Source organism: Uranotaenia lowii, chromosome 1 (genome assembly GCF_029784155.1).
Source record: "Uranotaenia lowii strain MFRU-FL chromosome 1, ASM2978415v1, whole genome shotgun sequence".
NCBI classification, from domain to species: Eukaryota; Metazoa; Arthropoda; class Insecta; order Diptera; family Culicidae; genus Uranotaenia; species Uranotaenia lowii.
In genome coordinates, this window is record NC_073691.1 from 112839151 (window position 1) to 112865476 (window position 26326).

A 26326-nucleotide genomic window follows, 5' to 3' on the forward strand; every position below is an offset into this window, starting at 1 on the left:
GAGCTCGCGCGACTCTACGGCGAACCCAGTATCCAGAAGGTGGTTAAGGCTGGCCGGATACGCTGGGCGGGACATGTTGCGAGAATGCCGGACGACTGTCCTGCAAAACAGGTGGTTCGGCTACGAATCCGGTAGGAACAAGACGAGCGGGGGCGCAACGAGCGAGGTGGTTAGACCAAGTGGAGCGTGATCTGGCGAACGTGGGGTGCCCAAGAAATTGGAGAACGGTTGCTATGAACCGAGTGAATTTTAGGAATTATGTTCGTCAAGTTATGTCGTGAGACGGAATACTATGTAAATAAAATAATTTCTTCGCGCATCAAATCGAACTTGCTGCTTACCGGTCGGCCGTTCGGTGTTGGTTTGTTAAGGGGGGAGTAGGGTCTAACACTTTCAAAAAATCGATTTTTTTATTTTTTTATTTTCTTATTGTAAAACATTTCAAGAATGTTGTGTCAAATTTTCAAGTCAATCGAAGCAAAACTGTAGAAATTATAGGCCTTTATCTCCTCTTATCTAATACTGCAAGAGAGAGAGAGAGACCAGAAACTTCAAACGCGTTTTTCTTGAAAGCACATTTTTAAAGTCTTTGGACATCGTCATTTGAAAACTACTTCACCGAGGTTTTTTTTTTTCCAAATTTGGAACATATTTTCTACATAATATAAAATACCAAACCCCAACGATTTTCTTTTTTGGCGGATTTTTTCGTGAAAAAATCGTAGTTTTTACTTCAAACAGCCCACAAAAATTCCAAAAAAACTTTTTTAAGTAAAATAAAATCGTTGGGGTCTAGAAAAACATCTATTAAAAATATTTTGCTCTGATTTTTTTCATTCAAATGATTCTGGGCTGAGATACAGTGTCCACCGCTAATCCTGTTTTCTGAAAGGCATCCTCAAAAGTGCTCCGTCGCCGGCTCATTTTTCAATATTTTTCTACGAAAAAAATTACTAAATGTTCTTTTAACAATGCTTTGTATAATGCAAAAAATTTGAATACATATGTTTGAACTATAGCTCTAAAAAAATTCGTGAAAATTTTTTTTTTTTTACCCGTTAGACTAGGGTTGCCATCCGTCCCGCAAAAGCGGGACATGTCCCGCTTTTTTGTTGAATGTCCCGCTTTTTTCCTAAAAATGTCCCACTTTTTTTTCGAAAACTTTTAAAAAGTTAACTGACTGACACCGGAAAAATCAAACTTTAGTCCCAATTTGAATTCTTGGATGAACAAAAAATCTTTCAAAACATTTTTTTTTAAATAAGCAGCATTTTTTCATAGCTTATATAAGGCAATAAAGAATAAATCTAAACATCTTAGCATTAGAGTAAGATTCTGATTCAGTCAAGTGTTCATGCAGCACGTAAGCCAATGTAGGAAAAAAAATTCGTTTAAAGATGGAAGTTTTCTTGATGTTTTCAAACTTTTGAACAAATTACCAAAAAAAGTATTTTTTGTTAAAAATTACACAATGGTTTTTAACGCGCTATGAAATCCGCCGTTCACATGAACGACTTGAAATATTTTCTCGCAAATAAGGTGTTAATTTGCGAGAACCGTGAATAAAATAAAAACGGTGCATATGGCAAAAATCACTGTAAATAGAAGTCATGTAAGAAAAACTGAGCAAAATCAATCTGCGTTAAAAACAACCTTAGTTTTCTTTCTATGATCAACTTTGGCGTATAAGTTTAGCTACACAATTAAGGTTTTTTTTTTTAATTTTTTTTAAATGTCCCGCTTTTTTCCGCTGTGTCCCGCTTTTTTTCGTGAAATGTCCCGCTTTTTTCCAAAAGTATCTGGCAAGCCTATTAGACCCTACTCCCCCCTTAAACGATCCTGCTACAGGGTGTATCTGAATTTTCTTTTAGTTTCGTTAATACTTTTTGGATGGATGATTTTGAAAACAAATTTTCATTAGTTTTCAAAATAGGTAGCACTAACTTTATCTAGAATGTTTTTGATTAATAATACTTGTTCTTTGTTCGTTGTACTTTGAAATATCCTTTGCAAAATGATGGAATGTGAGGAAGGGTTAATGAAGCTTATAATTTGTTTGTATAAATATAAAAAAATTCTAAACGATTCACTTGTATATAAATCTAAGAACCTGATTTTTTTTAATTCACAAGTTTATACTTAAATAAAAAAATAAAGCGAAAAAAGCTTTATTGTGCTGAATTTTTGTAGCAACAAATTGAGGATATTGTTGACCTTTTTGAGCAATATTTATATAAACTTCAAAGATTTCGTATCAATGTTATCGGTTAGAGTTATTCCTACATTTTTAAAATATTAAGAATCAAAGACAAGAAGTGAACAATTGCTTAGAACAAAATATCACTTCTCCAATCCAGTCCACGAAATTCTATCTAGTAATATACTATTTTTAAAATGTTTTTTTTACAATAAGCAATAAAACGTAATTTGTTTTTGGTGAAAATTATTAAACGTATTTCACTTTTTTTATATTTATTAAAATTGGCAAACAATAAGACACACCCTGTGCGCGACAGTAACATATTCCAAACATCGTTTCAAGCAAAAGTCATGTAAAATTACAACAAATTAACCCGAATCAGGAAACGCATGGTTTATTTCAGGGCTGCGTTATAATATACAACATATCTGACCGAATTTTACATGAAATCAAATTTTACATCAAATGTGAAACTCGGATTTTTTTTGTGTGTATAGACTCGAAAACTACTGAACCGATTTGCGTGAAACTTGGTAGATTGGGGTATTGGAGGCCGGCGAAGGTTCTTATAATGGTTTGGGACCCCTCCCTATCGCTGGAAGGGGGGAGGGGGTCTCTCATGCAAAAGTAATAAGTCTTCAAATTTCGAGAACTGATTAAGCGAATCAATCCAAACTTGGCATGGGTGGGTACTTGGGTACGAGGAATATTTCTAAGAATATTTGGTACCCCTCCCTCCTTCCAGTGGGGAGATAGGAAGGAGGGAGGGGACACTCCTTACAATTTTTTACATAACTGGAGAACTAATCAAGCTAATGGAACAAAATTTGGCATGGGAGGGTAGTGGAATACGAGAAATGGTTTTATGGTTATTTCACACCCCTCCCTCCTTCCGTTGGAGGTACAGGAAGGAGAGAGGGGCCTTTAACTCCCTTTTCATTGCATAACTTAAAAACTATTCGAGCAAACGAATCCAAATTTGGCTAGGAAGGGGTATTTGGGTACGATAAGTAGTTCTGTGAATATTTGGTACCTCCCCGTCTTCCAGTGAGGAGATAGAAAGGGTGGAGGAGGCTTCTTTACAGTTTTCAGCATAACTGGAAAAATAATCAAGCAAATGGAACCAGATTTGGCGTGGGAAAGTATTTGATTACGAAAAATGTTCTATGATATTTTGAGAACCCTCCGTTGTTGAAATCGGGAGATTTTAAGTGAGCAGGGTGCTCACATCCAATTTTTTTACATAACTCGGGAACTTACTCAGCAAAAGCAACGAAATTTGGCTTGAAAGGGTATTTGAGCACAAGGAATGTTTCTGTGCATATTTGTAACTACAGCCTCCTTCCAGTTGCGTGATAGGAAGGAGAGAGGAGGGCTTCTTTACAATTTATCGCATAACTCGAGAACTAAAGTCTGCTTCATTTAATATTGGAACACAAACAATTGCGTGTAGTTCAGTCATTTATTAACAAATTCATAATTTGTTTTTCATACAAATGTAGCATTTTCTTTACTCTTTCATAAAAAAAATTAAAAAAATTATTCATTGCTGTTTCGAAGAAATTATCGTACTTTTCCCGTAATACGGCACATTAGGCGGCGCACACCCTTTTCGTCCACCGTTTTGGCGATTTGATTCCACCAGTTCTTCATTTGAGTCATGTTCCTAACAAGTTTTCCCTTTGCCTTAAGCCTCCGCTTCGTGATTGCCCAGTATTTCTCTATCGGCCGGAACTGGGGGCAGTTTGGGGGGTTGAGGTCCTTCGGTATTACGCTGACCCCGTTCGTTGCGTACCATTCCATAACCGTTTTGCTGTAATGGCAGCTTGCGAGGTCCGGCCAAAACATTACTGGACGGTCGTGGGCACGAATAAACGGCAGAATCCGTTTCTGTAGGCACTCTTTTTTGTAGACTTCTGATGTCATTGTCTTGTCAGTGAGAAAGACTTTGGTTTTCTGTCCACATCTGCTTATCCCCTGCCAAATCATGTACTTGCGGGCGAATTTATCCGCAAACACGAACTTAAATTTTGTAGGTACATCCCCCCGAGCCGTCGCCAAATAAAATTTTTGACCTGGGATTTGCCCAAAGTCCGCCTTCACGTAGGTCTCATCGTCCATCAGAATACATCCGTCGAACTTGGTCAGCACTTGGTCGTACAGCTTTCGAGCACGGATTCTGGCCACATTGTTCTGCTTCAGCGTCCGATTTGGCTTTTTGGCTGTCCAGATCGAGCTAGCCAGTGCAAAAGACGGTGATGTATACCCACCCTCACTGATCCCCAGAGGAACGACCAGGGATCCGAGGGCTTAGACCCCGTCCCCTCTGTACGTGTGGTAATAGAATAGGGGATGGGGTCACTCTCACAATTTGTATAACAATTCGAGAACGAATAGGTAAAATAATGCGATGTTTTTTTGTTACAAAAAATGTTTCTAGGATAGTTTGAACTCTCTCCACATTAAAAAGGTACACCGAAGAATACGTTATAGTCTTAAGAAGCAAAGAAATCCAGAGTCATAGAAGAGATTAAAACACGGATAATTTTTTTATGATTTCAAAATAAAAAAAAGTTGCCATTTCCTTTTGAAAAGACATTTTAATAATTATGAAATTGAATTGAGAATATTGTGCAACTCAATGAAAAGTTAAATAGCTAGGTACCACATATTTCAATAGTTTTTAGAAGGTGTAGCAAAGCACACCGGGTCAGCTAGTGATTAATATAAATGACCCTATTCATTTTAATTGAACCATTTTATGAAAATGATGACAACCAAAAATAACAATAAAAATTCCACCTTGGGCAAAGATTTCTTTTTCAGTGGGTAAACAATGCAAATAATCGGATTATCATGGTTTTACTATGAAAAACTGGAAGCTGTTATAATCACGAACTTCATATTTTTGAGCTTCCGAATGTATGGAAAATCGCCATTTTTTTCATGGTTATTTTCGTCAAAACTATGAAATGTATGGTCGAAAACTATGAATTTCAACGTGCATTCACGGTATCATAGCCTCGTAGTAATTGCTGTTCTTTCATATGACTGAAACATGAATTTCACGTAGAGTATAAGTGAATAGATTCAAATCAGTGTTTTGCAATTTTCTCATGCGTTTGATACTGAATTCTTATTGGAAAGGAAAAGTTGTTGTCAGTCAGAGTAGATTTTATAATGTAAAAACTACGGCAGCTCAAGAGTATTCAAGTAGATCACACCGGACATCCTGCGGAAATCAAGGAGGTAAGTGTATTAATTTCTCAGTCGAAAATTTATTTAATGGATTTTGGAGGAAGATTCAAGATTGGCACAAAGTGTCAGCTGTCTACGGACGAGGTAAATTGTCTAGCATTTAAATGTTCAATTTTAATTATTTTTTTTATCAATTTCTACAGGATCCTAAACACTACCCGGATCTTGTTGAACCACCCGGAAATTGCAAATTGCATTTTAGTTAAAGTGATAGTGTTTGATTATCAAATAAATTGAAATGTATATATATAAAAATGGATTTCTGTCTGTCTGTCTGTCTGTCTGTCTGTCTGTCTGTCTGTCTGTCTGTCTGTTCCCTATAGACTCAAAAACTACTGAACCGATTTGCGTGAAACTTGGCAGGTGAAGGTATTGGAGACCGGGGAAGGTTCCTATTGTGGTTTGAGACCCCTCCCTCTCTCATGAAGGGAGGGAGGGGCCTCCAAAACATAAGACAATTTTTTGCATAACTCGAGAACCAATCAAGCAAATGGTATCAAATTTGGCATGGAGTGGTATTTGGGAACTAGGAATATTTCTATAAATATAAGGTACCCCTCCCTCCTCTCAGTGGGATGATAGGAAGGGGGGAGGGGGGCTACTTTACATTTTTTCATATAACTCGAAAACTAATCAAGCCAATGGTATCCAATTTGGCATGGGGTGGTATTTGGGAAAGAGAAATATTTCTATGAATATTTGAGACCCGTCCCTCTTTCCAGTAGAAAGGGGGGGGGGGGGGCCTCTTTAATATTTTTTTACATAATTCAAAAACTTACAAAGCAAATGGAACCAAATTTGGCATGGGAGGGTATTTGGATACGGAAAATATTTCTATGATTATTTGAGACCCGTTCCTCTTTCCAGTAGGAAGATTTAAAAGGGGGGGGGGGGCTCTTTTATATATTTTTACATAACTCAAAAACTAATTAAGCAAGTGGAACCAAACTTGGCATGGGCTGGTATTTGGGAACGTGACATGTTCAAATGATGAAGAGGGAGGGGAGTTTCATACAATTTTTACTGCATAACTCAAGAACTACAACAGCAAATGGAACCAAATTTGGCATGGAACGATATTTGGGTACGAGAAATGCTTCTATGAATACTTGGTATCCCTTACTCCTTCAAAAAGGTTGATGAAAAGGGGGAAAAGAGGACTTCCTTACAATTTTCAGTATAACTGGAGAGCTTATCGAGCGAATTGAACCATATTTGGCATGTGAGGGTATTTGGATACGAGAAATGTTTCTGTTATAAATTGAAGCCCCACCTTTTTTCAACGGAAAGATATAAAGGGGGAAAGGGGGCAATGCAATTTTTTTTGCATAACTCGAGAATTAATAGAGCAAATGAAATAAAATTTGATATCAAGAAGAATTTGAGTACAAAAAATATATTATGAATTTTAAGTTCTCACCCCTCCATTCAATGGGGAGAACGGAAGGGGGATGATTTTCAAGTTTATGCAGAACTCAAGAATTTACAAAGCAAATAAATCCAAATTTGGCATGGGATGTTATTTCAATACGAGAAATTTTTTTATGTCAAACCATTCCTTTCTTGCAGTGGGATAATAGAATCGGGAATAAAGTAAGGGAAGAGGAAAGCTTACATTGAACTTTTTTTTTACAAAATTCTTCAAATGGACAAAACTGAACATGAAAAATCATTTTGGTATGATTCTATGATTATCTGAAACACCATCCTCCTTTCAGTGAGTAGGTACATAGGAGGAGGGAGGTGAACCCAATACAATTTTGTTATCATAAGTTCTCAATTTATGCTAACGAGGCCAACAAATGGAATAAATATGGCATGGAAAGGTACTTGGTTACGAGATATGTTTCTACGATTGTTATAGACCCTTACGCTTTACAGTGTAGAGAGGGGAAGAAAGTAGGGGGTTCCATAGAAAGTTTGTTGTAAAGCTTTAAAACTTATCAACCAATGAAACTATATTTGATATAATATATATCTCTCTTCTCAGTTTTTTAGCATAAATCCAGAACATATCAAGCAAAAACAATCATATTTTATAAGGGAGATTGTTTGCGTTCTATTAATTTGTGATCCTCCTTTTTTAGGGCGAAGCTTAAAGAAACAGATGAAAATTATCAGATCTTTAACCCAAATTTATAGATCAAGATTCACAATTTTAGTTTAAGTTGTTTTTGTGTTACAATCCGAAACTTCTGCTGCAGCAACCACACAAGCACACCGGGTCAGCTAGTTTAAAATATTTTTTTGTTTTCTGATTATCTATATGTATAACAATGAATGTGTGTCTGTCTGTCTGTTCCCTATAGACTCGGAAACTACTCAACCGATCATCGTGAAACCTGGCATCTGAGGGTTTTTGGGACCGGAGATGGTTTCTCTAATAGTTACAAACCGCTCCGACTTAAGGGAGAAAGGGCTCCTATACAACTTTTGTTTTGATTCTCTCGAACCAAAAGTCATGGCACCCATTTTGTCAAGCAATTTTCGTTTCCTCTGGCGGGTTTATTTTCACCATCGCCATGGGCCGGGCATAAGAAGCAACCATCCACAGTTCACGTGTACTGGATAGCAAATCAAAGCTGGCTAAAGGGTGATACGGTCAAAATTTGATCAATATCAACTTTATGTATTTATTTCAATTTTGCATTTAAAAAACCTGAAAACCCCGCATTTTGAAGGTGTGTGTGTGTGTGTGTGTGTGTGTGTGTGTGTGTGTGTGTGTGTGTGTGTGTGTGTTTGTGTGTGTGTGTGTGTGTGTGTGTGTGTGTGTGTGTGTGTGTGTGTGTGTGTATGTGTGTGTGTGTGTGTGTGTGTGTGTGTGTGTGTGTGTGTGTGTGTGTGTGTGTGTGTGTGTGTGTGTGTGTGTGTGTGTGTGTGTGTGTGTGTGTGTGTGTGTGTGTGTGTGTGTGTGTGTGAGTGTGTTTGTGTGTGTGTGTGTGGGTGTGGGTGTGTGCAGAATGTTGCTCCTATTTTGATTTTGGATTCACTCTTCAGTTGTCAAAATGACGTCCAAGGAAGAAGAGCTGCGTATCAAAATTTTGCTCGCGCATCGCGAAAATCCGAGCTACTCCCACGCAAAGCTGGTAAAATCGCTAAAAGTTGCCAAATCTACCGTTACAAATGTAATTAAAGTGATTGGGGAAATCGAAAACCGGAAGTCGCTGAGACGACAAAGAGGGTTGCCGGTAGTTTCAAGCGAAACCCTAACCTCTCTTTCCGAGATGCCGCAAATAAGCTGGGTGTATCGTCTACAACCGTGCATCGAGCCAAAAAACGAGCCGGACTATCGACTTACAAGGAGGTAGCGACTCCAAATCGAGATGATAAACAAAATACGACGGCCAAAGCGCGATCCCGGAGGCTGTACACGACGATGCTGGCGAAGTTTGACTGCGTGATAATGGACGACGAAACCTACTTCAAAGCCGACTACAAGCAGCTTCCGGGACAGGAGTTTTATACGGCAAAAGAAAGGGGAAAGGTAGCAGATATTTTCAAGCACATGAAACTGTCAAAGTTCGCGATGAAATATCTGGTTTGGCAAGCCATCTGTACCTGTGGCTTGAAAAGCAGCATTTTCATAGCTTCCAAGACTGTCAACCAAGAAATTTACGTGAAAGAGTGTTTGAATAAACGTCTGCTGCTTTTCCTGAAGAAACACGGTTGTTCCGTACTGTTTCGGCCGGATTTGCTTACCATTACGGTAAAAAGGCCATAGAGTGGTACGCCGCCAACAACGTGCAGGTGGTTCCCGAGGACAAGAATCCTCCCAACACGCCAGAGCTCCGGCCAATTGAGAAATACTGGGCTATTGTCAAGCGGAACCTAAAAGACCAAAAAACTGCTAAGGACGAGCAGCAGTTCAAGGCAAACTGGCTTTCTGCGGCGAAGAAGGTGGATAAGGTGGCTGTACAAATCTGATGGCAGGGGTTAAGCGTAAGGCCCGGCAATTCGGATTTGAAAAAGCGGAAGCCTTATTGAATATTTTTCCTGAATTTTATACTAATTAAACTTGAAAAAGAAATTTAATTTAATTTTTAAATAAACGATTTCACCGATTTACACGCGTTTTCCCTTGACCAAATTTTGACCGTATCACCCTTTAGGAAGTGGGACTTCGATACTAATTTTATAGCATAACTCGACAACTAATGAAACAATCGAACAACTAATGAAGGTAGTGTTATGAGAGGGTATTCAAGCACAAGAAGTGATTTTTCGGTGGTTTAGCACCCTCCTTCCATTCAGTGGAACGATCAAAAGTGGGAAACGTGAGAGCTTATTTGTGTATGGGCAATGTTTCTTCGATGGTTTGAGACCACCTTCTCCTGCCAGAGGGGAGATATAAAGTGGGGAAAGGGTCACCCATTTTTTAAATAACTCGAGAACTTATCGAGAATGGAACCATATATGACATGGGATCGTATTTGCATACAAGAAGTGTTTTTCTGATATTACGAGACCCCCCTTCCTTCCATTAGGGATAAAGGAATGGGGGAGGAGGTCACTCTAATAATTTGTATATTAATTCGAGAACGAATAGGCAAAATAAGCGTCCCGTGGCGGGACAGTGAAGATTCCATATATAAAAAAATATGTTGGGATAAGTTATAAACTTTTGAAGCAAAGGAATCCAGAGTCATAAAAAGAATTAAAACACGGATCGAAAATTAAGATTTCAAAATAAAAAAAAAAGTTGCAGTTTTATTTTGAAAAAAAAAAACATTTGATGATTCTGAAATTAAGTTTAAAATTTTGTGCAAATAATAAAAATATTAAATAGCTAGGTACCTCAAATTTTAATAATTTTTGGAAGGTGTAGCAAAGCACATCGGGTCAGATAGTTACAAATAAAAACTTGAGAATGGTTGAGCCAACCCTTAGAGCCAAATGAGCTGAAATTAGGCATGGGGCCTTTAGGCGTTTGAGTTTCCATGACTGTGATTCCGGGAAATACCACTTTTTTAGACCAACCCTTCTGAAAACTGTGCACACAATCTTCGACTCACAGCAAAATACAACTTGACCTAATTAGGGCATCCGTAGCAATCGCGAGCAAAGTGAAAATGCTCACGAGTTTGATCACTTTCATACCGCACCGGGGGTTAGTATGAAGGTGAGCAAAATAGGGCCGTTGCCGTCGGGACCGACAAAATCACCAAATTTGCTTACAAGAAAGGGGCGAGAGCAAATATGCACTGAAAAAAATCTACCGTTTAATGCTAAGTTAAACAAACGAAGTTCACCGTGTAAAGTTTGTTGACATTTCACAAAAGAAAAGAAAATTTGATCCGATTTTAAAAAAAACCTTTCCTCCGGAGGAAATCATGGTGCTAGAAAAACGAGAAGAACTGGGATACCACCTGGAAAGCTTACCAAAGAAAAATACCTCGAATCAGGTATGTAGATAATTACAGTTCAAATTTAATTGATTTGTAACTATTTTTGTTGGTCTGCCAGGTACTGCTGTTTTCCGAAAGCATAAGGAAGATTATTTGGAAAGCGCATTTCTGTGTCCTCCAAGCGACCGAATTTCAAGACCAGATGAAGCACCGGTCAAGATGTAACCAAAAATTATCAATATCAACCGATTTCAGCTGATGGCCGAGGCATCGGTGAAAATTCAAGGCGAGCATGTTCGTCCTATTTGGACCAATTCCAACATCCGGGAGCTGCAGGAACAGCAGCTGCGCCAATTATTCAGAACTCTGGCCAGGAGCTGATGTAGGCCGGAGCAACTTTTAAAGCTTTTTTTTAAGATTCACTGGAGCGGGTTGGAGTCGTGGCAGAAGGATTGATGAAGCTGTCTGTTGTTAGTGTCAACAGTAGACAGAAATCTGGCGTGGGAGAATTTTCTTCTGATACGGATGCCCTATTTAGTTCGAGGAATGCTGAGCGAATCGTGGATACTTTCTGTAAAGAACGCAGTAAAGCTCTCAAATGAAGACAGATTCTGACTATTTAAGATTCCAATGCGATGTTGTCACAAGTGGTAAAGGCTTTCAAGAGAATTCTCCAAACAGATTATATGCTCGATTGCAAGGTTGAAAAACAGCTGATCAGGTTGGTGCGATTGACAAGAAACCAGCTTCGATTGGGCTGAAGGGCGTGGACGATGGAATCGATAAGTTGGAACCAGAAAGAACAAAATCCAGCCCTGGAGATGCGAAAAGAGTCATTAAACACACTTGTTAATCAGTTTTTTTACTTTATTAAAAGTACATCTTCATTAAAAAACGTTACAAATAAAACGTATGTGCACTTCAAAATATGTTTTCTAAAGATTTTCAAATCTTTATATATAAAAAGGAATTTCCGGTTGTGTGTTTGTCTTCAGGCTTAGTCGTGTCAAGACCTAGAGAGATGTAATTTGGCATGGGTGTTCATTAGGATCAGGATCAGGAGTTCCATGGGATGAGAACCAGCAAACAAGAGTTTTTAAAATTTTATGTAAGGGGTCGTCAATATTACGTTCATTGTTTATGTGTTATTTATTGACATTATTGTACATTGGATTGGAATGAAAATTTGTGTATGTGGGCTGGACAATATCGATGCCGAAAAAAGGTCATTTTTATGAACCAGCCACCGTGTCCTGGGAGTCCTGGGACCAGCAGCGGAAGACATCCTGCTTGATCGGTGAACTCCACAGCAGCTGACATATATCGCGCAAGTTCCGCTGATGATCCCGCCTGCTGCTTTCTGAGAGTTACGGCTGCAGCCGGTCCCGGTTGCTGGTCACTCGGAGCTGCTTGGCCCTGCTGCTGCTTTATGGCAAGTTCCCCAAGGATGTCGAACCACCGCCAACAATCACCATCTCGAAATTTAAGTGAAAAAACTAACGGCTCAGAAAATTTACTTGGTCGTTATTAATTTCTGATCAAGACTTTCTGATAATATTAAGAAAATTTTCTCAGTGCAATGCTTAATTTTAAAAATTAAAATGCTACCTCCCGGTGCGTGGAAGAGTGTGTATACCAAAACCGGTCCCCTGAAATGAGCAAAACCGGTCCTCGTATACTCCCTTATTGGTGCGTTTGCTCTTATGACATGCTCCAGAAATTTGGTATGAGTGTTGCGTGGGATTATAGCCCACGGATTGAGTTTTTAGTTTGAGCGTGTAGAGAGAGGGCGATAAACGTCAAAAGAGAAGAAACGAAGAAAATCGTTAGCGTTTTGTAACGGTCGTGAAAATTTTCCTAGCGTCAGTATAACTGCTTAAAAGTTGGCAAAATATTATATTCGGAGTGAATTAGGCTCGATTAGTTCTTTCATTGAGAAGGTTGTTGCTTTTTTTTTATAATTATATTGTACTAATTAAATAATCCTCCAGATCCAGCAAATCGCCAACTTACGTTATTGAGGCGTGTTTTCGGCAAAGCCACTGGGGCTTATTGATTGGATAAAATTGTCCTATTGCCAAGTAAGTTTCTTCTCGCTGGATAGATTTATAAATTACTAAATTTATTATTGTAAACAGGCGCTAGGCAGTTTGCTACCGTAACCTGGCACTCGAGTAGAGCGGAAGTTAGTAGGGGAACTATTTGTAAGTGACAAATTTATTATTGTATTTCCCTAAATTTAATAAAAATGCCTTTGCAGTTGAGTCCTGTCGAGGACAGTTTCCCGTCATTAAACGGCATTAAGTCTATCCGAGACAGACTACAAAAAACCCAAACAAGCTCAAAAATAGCCCGCGGCTCTAGAATTCGCCGCACAAGTTCAAAAATAGCTCTAAAATTCGCCGCGGAAGCTCAAAAATAACCTGCAGAATGAGTGCTACGGATTCCAATCAACATAACCTGCAAATTTCATCCCAGCATAATTGCGTAGGATGCACGCAGCCGGATGAAATCCAGGATATGGTGGCATGTGACGAGTGCTCCCAGTGGTGGCATTATAATTGCGCCGGAGTAAATGCCTCTATTGCTGACAAATCGTTCCGTTGTGCCCAATGTACCGGGAGATCCAGGAAAACGAATACTTCTTCGTTCCATACAATGCGATCCACTTCCTCAAAACATTCAACATCTTCGTTGGCCCGGCTCCGGTTGCAACAGCTGGAGGAGCAAAAACAGTTGGAAGATAGATTGAGGAAAGAAAAGGCAGAGCAATCAGAAAAGGATCGATTGCTCCTGGCAGACCAAGCCGCACAACAAGCCGAACAAGCCGAAAAAGATCGCTTGTATTTAGCGGAAAAGCACCAACTAGAATTGGAATTGCTGCGCGAAGGATCTCAAGCGAGGACCGAACGTAGTTTCGAGTCACGGGAGCAGCTGACCGAAAAGTGGATCCAAAGTCAGGAAATCGGTAATGAAAACCTGTTGGCTTCATCCACTCCTGTAGCAGCGCCGGTACATACTGGTGCGGTGCCGAAAATCTTACAGCTGCCAGCGATAGAGGAGGAATATTGTTTACCGGAAGATTCACGAATAGTCCAAGGAAGGCGACCACAGACAGCAACTAACAAGAAAGGCAGCATAGGTTACGCTAAACTTCCCCCAGCAGCACTGGGCACAAGGGAGTCTAGTTTTTCCCGGAATTGTTGGCCAAATTCTGATGTTCAGCGTCGTTTGTCGCATCCATTCGGTATGACAGTGAATCAAAGTCCCCAGCCGAGATCTTCTCATGTAATGGAGGCTTCTCGTGGTCGGTGCCACAAATAAATGAAATACTAAATTTGGCAAACAGACATTATGTTGTGCAACTTTATTCAGGGTTGCGAACTTTCTAAGTTACCCATTTTCTCCCTTCCCATAAAGATAATGAAAAAAGCGACTTACATCAATTATTGCTGCATGCTGTTGTGCCCACGTTCGGGATTCCTTGAGCGAAGCTCGCTTCCGACCCGATGCATGCTCAGATTGTCTTGGCTGTGGCGCTCGACGACGACGAAATTGAATCCTGCGGACCCAGGGGATCCCTGTCCTTCCTTGTCCGACCCAATGTCAAACCTCAGGGGCACGGACCGGAGATTCCGCTGATTAACACCCCGCTGGCGCTGCGATTTGCGATTCGACCGTCCGTCGAGGCAAACCTGCACGCTATTGTTTCGCACGCTGCACTCACACCGCGGATCGCGGTATCTTCCGGCTGACGCTTGACTCGCGCCACAGAATTTCCGGAAACACCTCTTCACGCTTGTCATCTGCTGACCAATCTTCGAACAGCGGTGGAAAACAGAAGCTCACCTCCCCTGCTCGGATAAATCCACGGGTGGATTCAAAATCCTGCTTCTGAGTGATTGCACTTCCGGTCACAATCGGAATGACCTCCCTTCTCCGTGTATTGCGAGTTCGACTACCGGAAAGACTCGCAGACGGCAGTGTCTCGGGCACCAGGTTTCAAACCGAAGAAGGTTCCGGTATGTGGTTCTGCGTGAATGGGAATCGCATGCAAAAGGTGACCGCAACTCCAGCAGTAAATTAGCTGCGATTCGATGAAAGATATGATGCCCGCCAAGAAACGCTTCTGCTCCGGGCGATAAACAATAGTGCAATGCCACTCGACGACACCTAGCTGCAAACCACGTGACTGTAGGAATTCGCTTCTTGCCGGCTGGATTTTCCGGATGTTCCCGGAACAAACTGTTCCTGCTTGAATGGCCAGAACCGGAAGAGAAGTTCGGAACCGCTCACCCACTGCTGAGCGACGTAAACGGAAAATGTAATAGGCAATCCTGATCGACGGTCCTGGATGCTTCCGGAATAAATTGCGCTTGTGTGTTCGGCCTCACTCGGATGGATGTCTACAAGGACCTTCTGCCAAGGTCCACTCAAACCACGTGCCTGCTGACCCGGAAGTGGTACCCGGCTTAATGATCGGATGCGCTCGCCAATTGCTGAGCTATGGAAATGGCGAACAAAAGAAAAAGCCCCAGCGAACGTAAACGTAGAGTTTCGCTGCTTTCTAGTTCGATTTTCTCGTTGCCACCGGAATAAAGTTTCTTCACGGGATGGATCGCAGCAAGGACCTTCTGCCCTGTTACAAAAAAAAAGGGGTCCTGTAGGGACACAAAAATCTGTCAGGCATGAGCTCTTTTCAATGCGCATTGTCAGTACTTACAGTATACACCTGACCCCTTTTAATGGCTCTTCTTCCTTCGCCTGTTTCTGGGCCTCGGATTTGGACGGGGCTGATAGGCAAACACGCCGGTCGAAACTGAAACGACATCTTAATTAGAATCGGTCGTGTCGGTGGTCATCTGCCTCGGCTTACCTGTCGGCTCTTTGTTCCGTATGTACCGGCACGGTTCCTTGCGCTTCGTACGCTTTCCGGGCTGAGAGCGACCGGATTGTGTGGCGCTGGATTGGTGGCTTGGCGACTAGAATAAAAAACGCCTTTCTTGAGGGGTTTGTAGAGCTGAAGCCCGTTTGATTGCTCTTACCTTTTTTCCTCGTTTTGAGCCGCTGTGCGTTCCCGGTCGTCCTTAGCCCTACCCGATTCTGGGATCTCCCGGTTCCTTGGATGGCTGTCGGCGAGATGCCACTGGAAGAATGCTTCCTTTTAATGAAGGGTTGCGTCCGAGGTGATTAATGCCGCTTACCTGTGGCTCTGGCCGAGAAAAGATGATTTTTTCCGGGGGGCGGTGTTTCTCACCAATGGCGCACTTTCACTTCTCAATTTTTCTGCGCCGTCTTCCGGAAGCGCAATGTTGCCAACAGCGGAATGAGGCTTTTTTTTCTAGTCAATTCTTGGCAATACAAATGTTGGCAGATGTCAAGTCCAAAATGCTCCGATGCCTGACAGATTCCGCGATCAATATTTTTCCTGCAGTTGCGGGTTTCTGCACCGTGTTTTGCTCCAGTGTTTTGTTTTTCTTTTGCAATTTGTATTCACGCTTAATAATCTTTTATGGGGGAATGGGTTAATAATAAACTGTTTGCGAATATGCTCTTATCGTATCAATAATAATCAACAAAATAATCATATGTAACACAACATTGCTACTTTGGTAGAATTTTTCATGGATCATGACAAGGATCCATGAAAAATTCATAATCACGCCACTAGGAGTTCGAAGGAGATAAGAAAATCGACGCTATTCCGAGAAAACCTCGTACTGATGTCACCCTGCAGTGGTGAGTATCTTCAAAACTAAAGACAATAAACTATATCTCTACGCCAACGAATCTTGGCAGAATCCAAATCAAATCTAAGCCAACGAGTTATGGCAAATGTGTCGATAATTACCAGTATATCTGGCAGAAAGAAACTCCTTCGAATCCTTAAAACAATCCACTTAATAACATCCACCTCAGCAGCATACGAAAATCCAAAATCAAATGGTTATTGATAGAGATAATAACCTAGATCTTACAAATAGAACTTAACAAACGAAATTTAGGTGGGAACTTAACTGGTTTATAGTAAGAGCAACAGAAGTCTAAGGAAAAGAGGGATTTAAACCTCTTAATTACCAAGGGCCCGGAATAGAGGTTATACCGCGCCTCCAGATCGCGTTCCTTTTGATGTTTCCTTGGCAACCCCCTTGACAACTGTGCATGATCCATTATGTATCGTTTTGTGAGGTTGGTGATTTGTGGTCAAGTCTGAATCGGACAGTTGAACTGTCGACACCATTTCAGGGGAGGGTAATTTGTGGTTCCGCTACGCGTATTTTGGGGTGTGGACCGTGGTAGATGGTGATCTCATAGCTTGTGGTGTTGACAAAGTTGGTAGATAGCTTTTGAGAATTTCGTCTAGATCGGGAAGTCGTAATCGGAAGTTGACATGGTTGGTTGAAGATAGTCTTGATCGGGAAGTCTTAATCGGGAGTTGACATGGTTGGTTAAAGATAGTCTTGATCGGGAAGTCTTAATCGGGAGTTGTCATGGTTGATTGAAGATGGTCTTGATCTGGTAGTCTTGATCGGGTAGTCTTGATCGGGTAGTCTTGTTCGGGTAGTCTTAATCGGGAGGTCTTAATCGGGAGTTCCTTGTGGATGTACTTGTTCGGTTTTCTTATTTCTGGGAAGCCTGGTCAGCTATGGTTCTCCGGACAAGGAGAAAGTCAGCAGGAATCTTGCAACCTCTTTCAAGCTACCCTGGGCGTTGTCCTGATTCGTCCTGTTGATGCTGTGCTGAATAAGCAGGGTTCGTGTTCGTGGGACAAAATCGGATGTTGCTGCTGCTGCGAATGAGCTCCCTCAGACGGGCCCTTCTTCCGGAGTCGTCGAGCAAAGCAGATGGTTGTGGTGCTGACGATGAACGTGTTTTTTCGCATCGGCGATGCTTTTGTTGGCAACCTTGGGTAGCGGACATAGCTGGACTTGTTACTGTACTCACGAGGAGGTAGATGAGAGATGTTGCTCACTGCGTTTTCCAGATGCACGATTTTTCCCGATCGGCCTAACGGTATTTCCTGCGCTGTTGCGCTTGGTTGACAGGCTTTGGCTGTGGTCATAGCTGATGGTTTTTGTATTGATTCGGAGATTTTTGGGGTTAGTGGATGATCTCCTGTTTGTGGTAGTAACGACTGGCGTGTTTTGACCTCGTTAGGCTCTTGTTGACTACCTTGGGTAGTGGTCATAGCTGGATTATATTGGCGTGTGGCTTTTGACAGTTAGCGAGAGAGAGTCGATATGGTAGTAGCGGCCGTCATGATGTCTACTCCTCACAACTTCTTCGCATAACTGTATTCTATGGTGCTGAATCCTCTTCTTGATGTCCTGACAATCCTTTCAATTGCAGCGACGTGGTGTTTGGAGCTGCTGTACTTGACTTTCCGAACATTCCAATATCCCGAACCTGGATGGGTTCTCTGCGATGGTGTGTAGCGCCTGGCTACGGTGGCTCACCAGTGCTACTATCCCCAGCGCTGCTACGCTGCTTCAAGATGACAGGATTGCATTCTGGACAATGAGTGGCGGCAATCCCACGCAAGGTTGCCAGCCCTCTCCAAATTCTGACGAACTTCCTGGCAGAGTTCTCAGAGTCCATTCAGCCGACGCTGGTCCCACGCAAGGCCGTTGTCTCCTTCATAAACGCCTACTTCGTTGTGTTCGTCGGTGTCCTAGCGACGAATTAGCATCAGCTGTGCTTCCTTGAAGTGTTCGAATGGAAGAGTTCTGCATAATTTACTCCGAGTTGTTGGGGGCGAGGTTTCAAAGATGATGTTGGTCCTTCAGCCTTCTCCATTTCGTGTTTTGTGCTCTGAGTGAGCTTGTGGTCAGCGTTGTTGCTTACATAGCTTGAATACTAATCAGGTTTGATGTCCTTCGCATGGTAGCGCCCACGCTTTCCTGTGACGACATCCTCTAGAACATACAAATTCGCTCCCAGTTTCTCCTTCACGATGGCAGCGATGAACTTCGGATCCAGCTTCTTGTTTATGTGGTCCGCCTTCGACGATAGTACAAACGAACGACGCCATACTAGCTCGCCCGGTTGGAACGAGACCGTGCGCTTCCGTAGATCGTAGCGTTCCTTCGTTCTCTCATGGTTCTTCTTGATTCGCTGCTGGATGAACTTGTGAATCCTGTTGATCGTGGATAACCTCATCTCCTGCGCGACCTTTGGATCATCTGACACGTTTAAGTCTTGCTGAGTGTAGAGATCCGTGTGCAGCAAAAGTTCCCGACCGAAGTTGGCGAAGTGTGGGCTGACCCCGGTGGATTCGTGCTTCGCACTGTTAATAGCGGCGGTAATGGCTGCCAGGTTCTTGTCCCATTCGCGGTGATCTTCTTCCAGCAAAGAACGAATACATGTAATGAGAACTCTGTTCACCCGCTCGGCGTTGTTGACCTGCGGTGCGTAGAATGCTGTCTTCATATGGATGATGTTGTGACGGCTAAGCAGCGCTCGAAAGACTTGTGACTCGAACTGCTTCCCGTTATCTGACAGTACTATCCTCGGCCTGGAGAATTTCAGGAAAACCTTTTCCTCGAGAAACTCGACCATCTTGGTTGAATCGGCTGCCCGCATCGGGTGGGCAATGACGTATTTGGTGACCCAGTCGACGATGACCAGAAGAACTGTGTTGCCCTTCTTGGATCTGGTGAGCGGTCCGACGAAGTCGATGGATATTAACTCCCATGGTACCCTTGCTGGCTTGAGTTTCCCCATCTGAGGCATCATTTGTTTGTTGGGAGCTTTGCTGGCTTTGCACGTAGCGCAAGCCTTCACGTAACGAGCGACTAGGTCCTGCATCTTCGGCCAATAATAGTGTTGTTGAAGTTTGTGCCATGTTTTGTAGAAACCTAAGTGCGCGGCTGAAGGCGAATCGTGAAAACGACGGATCAATTCTGCTCGCTCTTCCTCTGGAACGACCTTCTTCCATCGATGACTGATAACGCCCGTCTCGTCTTTGACCTGGCAATTTTTGTAGAGTTCTTCATTCGCTATTCGAAAGTCCGGATATTTTCCGCTTTGATTCTGCACCTGCCTGATGAGGTTTCTGTACCACGGATCGTGTACCTGCGTGATTGAGAAGACCAATGAACAAACTATCCTGGACAGTGCGTCTGGAACGATATTACAGCTGCCTTTCCTGTATCGTATCTCAAAATCGAACGCATTGAGCCTCAACAACCACCTGCTCATGAGGGCCGTTGGATTCTTCAAGGTCTTCAGGTAACTGAGGGCGGAATGGTCACAGTAGACCACAAAACGTACTCCTTCGACGTAGCCACGGAACTTTTCAATTGCTCGTATTACGGCCAGGCATTCCTTCTCAGTTACGGTGTACTTTCTTTCCGATGAAGAGAGTTTTTGTGAAAAATAGCAGATTGGGTGTTCGTCTCCGTCGATTGTCTGCGTCAACACGGCTCCAATTGCCATATCGCTGGCATCGCAAGAGATAGAGAATGGCTTCGTATAGTCCGGCATAGCCAAGACCGGAGCTGTTACTAGGGCCGACTTAAGTTTTAGAAAAGATTCCTCGGCTGCTGCTGTCCAACGGAACTTCGTTTTGGTTTTCGTAAGCTCGGTTATGGGAGCGGCAATACGGGAGAAATCGGAGATGAAACGACGGTACCACCCACACATTCCCAGAAACCGTTGGACTTCCTTCCTGGTTGTTGGTGCGGGGAATTTTACAATACACTCTACTTTCTCGTCATCCACCTTCCAACCTCCTTCGCTGAGAATGTATCCCAGATATTTGATTTGCTGCCGACAAAACTTGGACTTTTCGGCCGAGATAGTGAGCTTAGCTCGATGTAGTCTTGCCGCAACTTCTCTAAGAACTGTAGTGTGTTCCTCAAACGATTTAGAACATATGATGATGTCGTCCAAATAATGGAAAACGTACGGCTCCATATCCGCAAACAAGTGAGTCATAATCCTCGCCAGTCCTTGGCTGGCTGTGCACAGCCCAAAAGGGACCACTTTGAATTGAAAGTGCCCTCGGGAAGGTACTGTAAATGCCGTCAGTGGCCTTGATTCCTCATGAAGGGGCATTTGCCAAAAGGCATCTTTGAGATCTATCGACGATATGAATGAACAGCCTCCCAGATTGTTGATAATCGATGAAATTTGTGGGATTGGGTAGCCCTCGTTGACCATAATGGAGTTAAGATGCCTTGCATCCAAGCAGACGCGGTAACTCCCGTTTTTCTTTTTGACTGCCACAAGAGGATTGTTCCACGGCGAAAAAACTGCCTCCTCGATCACATCTAACGAGATCATCCTGTCTACTTCGCGGTTGACCTCCTCCAGGACATATTGGGACATTGGGTAATATCGCTGCTTCCGTGGCATGGCGTTGCCCACATCTATACGGTGTTCATAAAGCTCCGTTCTTCCCAATTTCCCTTCCTCGGCTTTCGGAAATAGCTTGATTGTCTCATTCAGTATCTGGCGTTGTTCTACCGATAGTTCCCTCATCGGCTCTGCTTCAAGTTCTTGCTCAGTAATCATTGAACAGCATACTGCTTTGACTCCGAACGTTTGCCAAAAGTTCATGCCCATGATGGCGCAGTCTGGCAGACTCGGCACAAGAAGGACTGGTAATATTTCATTTCGATTGTTATATGATATCGGTAGACGAGTGAAGTGGTTTATTTTGTGTGGTGTTCCATCCGCTGTTTTGATCCCACCGTTCAGTGCTTCTTTTCGTAGTCCAAGCTCTTCCACAATCTGTGCTTTACTGCCACCTAACAAAGAACAGTTTGCACCACTGTCCAACAAAGCTGTAACTTTCTTTCCAAGAACGTCCAGAACGGCGTGTGGACGGTTGTCATGTCCGGGATTGATAATGATAGAGTTGATGTCTTGTAAATCGGGAGGTATTGAAGGTTGATAGCTGTGTTGCGAAGAATCTGGCCCTCCATCTACCACCTCCTCGCTGCGGCGTTTTCCGCTTCGCTGTTACAAACAAGACAGCTGCGTAACGTGTAACCTTTTCGACCGCATCTGTAGCAAAAGAGAATTGCCTGTGCCTTCGTGCAATCCGGAAACCTATGCCCCTCCTCATCGCAGTTCCAGCAAAGCGCTGGGCGGTACGCTGTATGCTGAACAGGATCTAGATCGTACATGTTGCTGCCTGCTTGCTGAAGCTGCTGGTTCTGGAGCTGTAGTTGATAGCGCTGTTGGAATTGCCGTTGAGGCTGCTGTTGTTGAAGCTGCTGCTGTTGATGAAGCTGCTGCCGCGGCGCCCATTTAGCTTGCTGTTGCAACGGATGTTGTATTCTATAGTTCTCCGCTTGACTGCCTTGACGATTCACCAAATTGTTCTGACCTGCCGAAGTTGTAGGCGGTTGTTGACGCTGTTCCGGTCGTTGTACAGAGTGCTGCTGCTGTAGTCCTGTATTGAAACGATTCGATCTGCGCTCCAGTTGAAGCTTCATGGCACAAACTTGCTCGTACAGCTGGTTGAAGTCCCCTTGCAAACCGTTTGCTTCTTCTGGATCCACCAGATCTGCTTCAGTTTGGATAGCTGACGTTGAAGCCGCACCTTGCTGGCTCTCGTTCTCCACCGTATGAACTCTGTTGAAGCGTGGCTGTTGTGTTGGAAGCCTATGCGATGGTGCTGAGTATGACGTGGCTCCGTACAACTGCTCGTCCGCCTCCACTGCTTGCAATCTCCCGAAGCGCTGCTGCTGGTGTTGCTGAGGTCGACTTGTAGTTGCTGGTGTTGCGAAGTTCGGTTCTAGTAAGCTGTTGTGCGGAATTGGAATCCTACGCTGCTGGTTCAGCAATAGCCTTGTTTCGTCGAAGTTGCTGCAGACGTTGACCAGGTCCATCAGTGTCTTTGGCTGAGCGGCTGTTACTATTGTTGCATAGTCCATGTTCATGTTTTTCTTGACTATGAACAACTTCTCCTCTTCCGTAAGTGGTGGATCGATGAAGCGGAATAGTGTAGAGATGTCACGGAAGAACTTATCGAACGTTTCGTTGGCACCTTGAAAACGAAAGCTGGCTTCCAGCCTCAGGATCTGCGCATACCCGCTTGGCAGAAACTCCCGTCGAATTTCTTGCTTGAATGCTTGCCAGGAATACAGACGACGTTGGGCAAGTGCTCTGGAGTACCAGTCGAGTGCGTCTTCAAGCAACAGGTGCTTTATGGAAGCCAGAAGTGTCTGATCGTCGATTCCCTCTGATCTGGCAAACGTCTCCACTCGGTCTAGGAAAATGTTGAGGGACGTGGTGTCCTTTTCGCCTCGGAACTTGAAAGGCCAATTGTGAATCGCCTTCTGCATCCGCCTGTCGTAGTTGCTACCACTTCGGTTTGTAAAGCTGTCGTTCAACTGCTGCTGCCTCCTTTGTCGTTGTTGAATGTCGAACCGCAGTTCGTCCAGAACGTTCACAGCAGCTAGACCAGCCGAACTACCCGACCTCCGGATGATTACTTCCTCCGAGTCCCTCTGTCCTTGTCTGCCTCCTTGGAACGGAAGAGAAGACGGCTCAACATCCGCTTCTTGCATCCGTGCTCGTGCTCCTTCATCGTTTTCAGCTGCTTGTGGCCTCAGTGGAATCGTCAACGCATCGCAGGCATCCCTACTGCTACTGTTCTCTGCCTGGATGGTTGGGACACCAGTTGAAAGGCTAGTGTTTTCTGTTTCACTTTGCACCATATTGACTGCACTGTTCACACACTCTATCTGAGCTAGCAGCGTCTCTACAAGCTCACACATGACCCTACGCGTTTCCTCTAAACTCGCGACCACTGGAATCAGTGATAATCTTTGCCGGTAATGAAGCAATCTCGATTTCGCGCAAGCCATTTGATCGGCGTTTCTATTCTGGGTAGCTAAATCGACCTGATTCCTCAATTCAACAACTGCCCTCTGGCAGACCTCGATGTTCAACTCCGGCGACATTACGTGTTCCGAATTAACATAAATGGTGTCTCTAAGGGTGTCCTCTTGGACAAGGGCTTTTAACTTGACCACCCTAGCTCTTCTAGAGCATGGGGCTAGATTTGTAACATGGCGCAAGGCCAATTCATATTCCATCTCCTCATCATTAAGATGATACAATTCAATTAGTTTGTTCATGATTATTTATTTGGATCCAAAAAACCAGATAATTTAACAATAAGTGGACTTACAGATTACAAAATTGATACGATTGAATAATTCGAGCGATAATAAACAAAATAAGCATAACAGTTCCTTTAACTAATAAACTGTTCAAAAATCATACTCATATCATTGCAATTACTAATGATATTGAAATTTATCTAACTAAATCATAAGGTTCGATTTAGTTGGGCGCCATTTGTAATGGAGGCTTCTCGTGGTCGGTGCCACAAATAAATGAAATACTAAATTTGGCAAACAGACATTATGTTGTGCAACTTTATTCAGGGTTGCGAACTTTCTAAGTTACCCATTTTCTCCCTTCCCATAAAGATAATGAAAAAAGCGACTTACATCAATTATTGCTGCATGCTGTTGTGCCCACGTTCGGGATTCCTTGAGCGAAGCTCGCTTCCGACCCGATGCATGCTCAGATTGTCTTGGCTGTGGCGCTCGACGACGACGAAATTGAATCCTGCGGACCCAGGGGATCCCTGTCCTTCCTTGTCCGACCCAATGTCAAACCTCAGGGGCACGGACCGGAGATTCCGCTGATTAACACCCCGCTGGCGCTGCGATTTGCGATTCGACCGTCCGTCGAGGCAAACCTGCACGCTATTGTTTCGCACGCTGCACTCACACCGCGGATCGCGGTATCTTCCGGCTGACGCTTGACTCGCGCCACAGAATTTCCGGAAACACCTCTTCACGCTTGTCATCTGCTGACCAATCTTCGAACAGCGGTGGAAAACAGAAGCTCACCTCCCCTGCTCGGATAAATCCACGGGTGGATTCAAAATCCTGCTTCTGAGTGATTGCACTTCCGGTCACAATCGGAATGACCTCCCTTCTCCGTGTATTGCGAGTTCGACTACCGGAAAGACTCGCAGACGGCAGTGTCTCGGGCACCAGGTTTCAAACCGAAGAAGGTTCCGGTATGTGGTTCTGCGTGAATGGGAATCGCATGCAAAAGGTGACCGCAACTCCAGCAGTAAATTAGCTGCGATTCGATGAAAGATATGATGCCCGCCAAGAAACGCTTCTGCTCCGGGCGATAAACAATAGTGCAATGCCACTCGACGACACCTAGCTGCAAACCACGTGACTGTAGGAATTCGCTTCTTGCCGGCTGGATTTTCCGGATGTTCCCGGAACAAACTGTTCCTGCTTGAATGGCCAGAACCGGAAGAGAAGTTCGGAACCGCTCACCCACTGCTGAGCGACGTAAACGGAAAATGTAATAGGCAATCCTGATCGACGGTCCTGGATGCTTCCGGAATAAATTGCGCTTGTGTGTTCGGCCTCACTCGGATGGATGTCTACAAGGACCTTCTGCCAAGGTCCACTCAAACCACGTGCCTGCTGACCCGGAAGTGGTACCCGGCTTAATGATCGGATGCGCTCGCCAATTGCTGAGCTATGGAAATGGCGAACAAAAGAAAAAGCCCCAGCGAACGTAAACGTAGAGTTTCGCTGCTTTCTAGTTCGATTTTCTCGTTGCCACCGGAATAAAGTTTCTTCACGGGATGGATCGCAGCAAGGACCTTCTGCCCTGTTACAAAAAAAAGGGGTCCTGTAGGGACACAAAAATCTGTCAGGCATGAGCTCTTTTCAATGCGCATTGTCAGTACTTACAGTATACACCTGACCCCTTTTAATGGCTCTTCTTCCTTCGCCTGTTTCTGGGCCTCGGATTTGGACGGGGCTGATAGGCAAACACGCCGGTCGAAACTGAAACGACATCTTAATTAGAATCGGTCGTGTCGGTGGTCATCTGCCTCGGCTTACCTGTCGGCTCTTTGTTCCGTATGTACCGGCACGGTTCCTTGCGCTTCGTACGCTTTCCGGGCTGAGAGCGACCGGATTGTGTGGCGCTGGATTGGTGGCTTGGCGACTAGAATAAAAAACGCCTTTCTTGAGGGGTTTGTAGAGCTGAAGCCCGTTTGATTGCTCTTACCTTTTTTCCTCGTTTTGAGCCGCTGTGCGTTCCCGGTCGTCCTTAGCCCTACCCGATTCTGGGATCTCCCGGTTCCTTGGATGGCTGTCGGCGAGATGCCACTGGAAGAATGCTTCCTTTTAATGAAGGGTTGCGTCCGAGGTGATTAATGCCGCTTACCTGTGGCTCTGGCCGAGAAAAGATGATTTTTTCCGGGGGGCGGTGTTTCTCACCAATGGCGCACTTTCACTTCTCAATTTTTCTGCGCCGTCTTCCGGAAGCGCAATGTTGCCAACAGCGGAATGAGGCTTTTTTTTCTAGTCAATTCTTGGCAATACAAATGTTGGCAGATGTCAAGTCCAAAATGCTCCGATGCCTGACAGATTCCGCGATCAATATTTTTCCTGCAGTTGCGGGTTTCTGCACCGTGTTTTGCTCCAGTGTTTTGTTTTTCTTTTGCAATTTG

At 43.6% G+C, this 26326-nt stretch overlaps 1 protein-coding gene and 3 long non-coding RNA genes across 5 annotated transcripts in view; 1 reads left to right on the forward strand and 3 right to left on the reverse strand.

Moving 5' to 3' along the window:
• The window catches only part of LOC129738863 (solute carrier family 23 member 2), a 59685-nt gene that overhangs the window by 28361 nt on the left and 4998 nt on the right, over window positions 1-26326 (reverse strand). The gene's annotated exons all lie outside the window — the stretch shown is intronic.
• Window positions 12764-13142, forward strand: LOC129738869 (uncharacterized). The gene is made up of 3 exons (XR_008735665.1): window positions 12764-12884; window positions 12942-13007; window positions 13064-13142. It is a non-coding gene; the product is annotated as an uncharacterized LOC129738869 (long non-coding RNA).
• On the reverse strand, window positions 15534-16471 carry LOC129738868 (uncharacterized). Of its 2 annotated transcripts, none has more exons than XR_008735663.1 (4): window positions 16008-16471; window positions 15849-15949; window positions 15680-15801; window positions 15534-15622 (listed from the first exon to the last, which is right to left on the reverse strand). It is a non-coding gene; the product is annotated as an uncharacterized LOC129738868 (long non-coding RNA). The 2 variants fall into 2 exon arrangements; XR_008735664.1 differs by having other exon boundaries at window positions 15680-15805.
• LOC129738867 (uncharacterized) lies at window positions 25567-26228 on the reverse strand. The gene is made up of 4 exons (XR_008735662.1): window positions 26041-26228; window positions 25882-25982; window positions 25713-25834; window positions 25567-25655 (listed from the first exon to the last, which is right to left on the reverse strand). It is a non-coding gene; the product is annotated as an uncharacterized LOC129738867 (long non-coding RNA).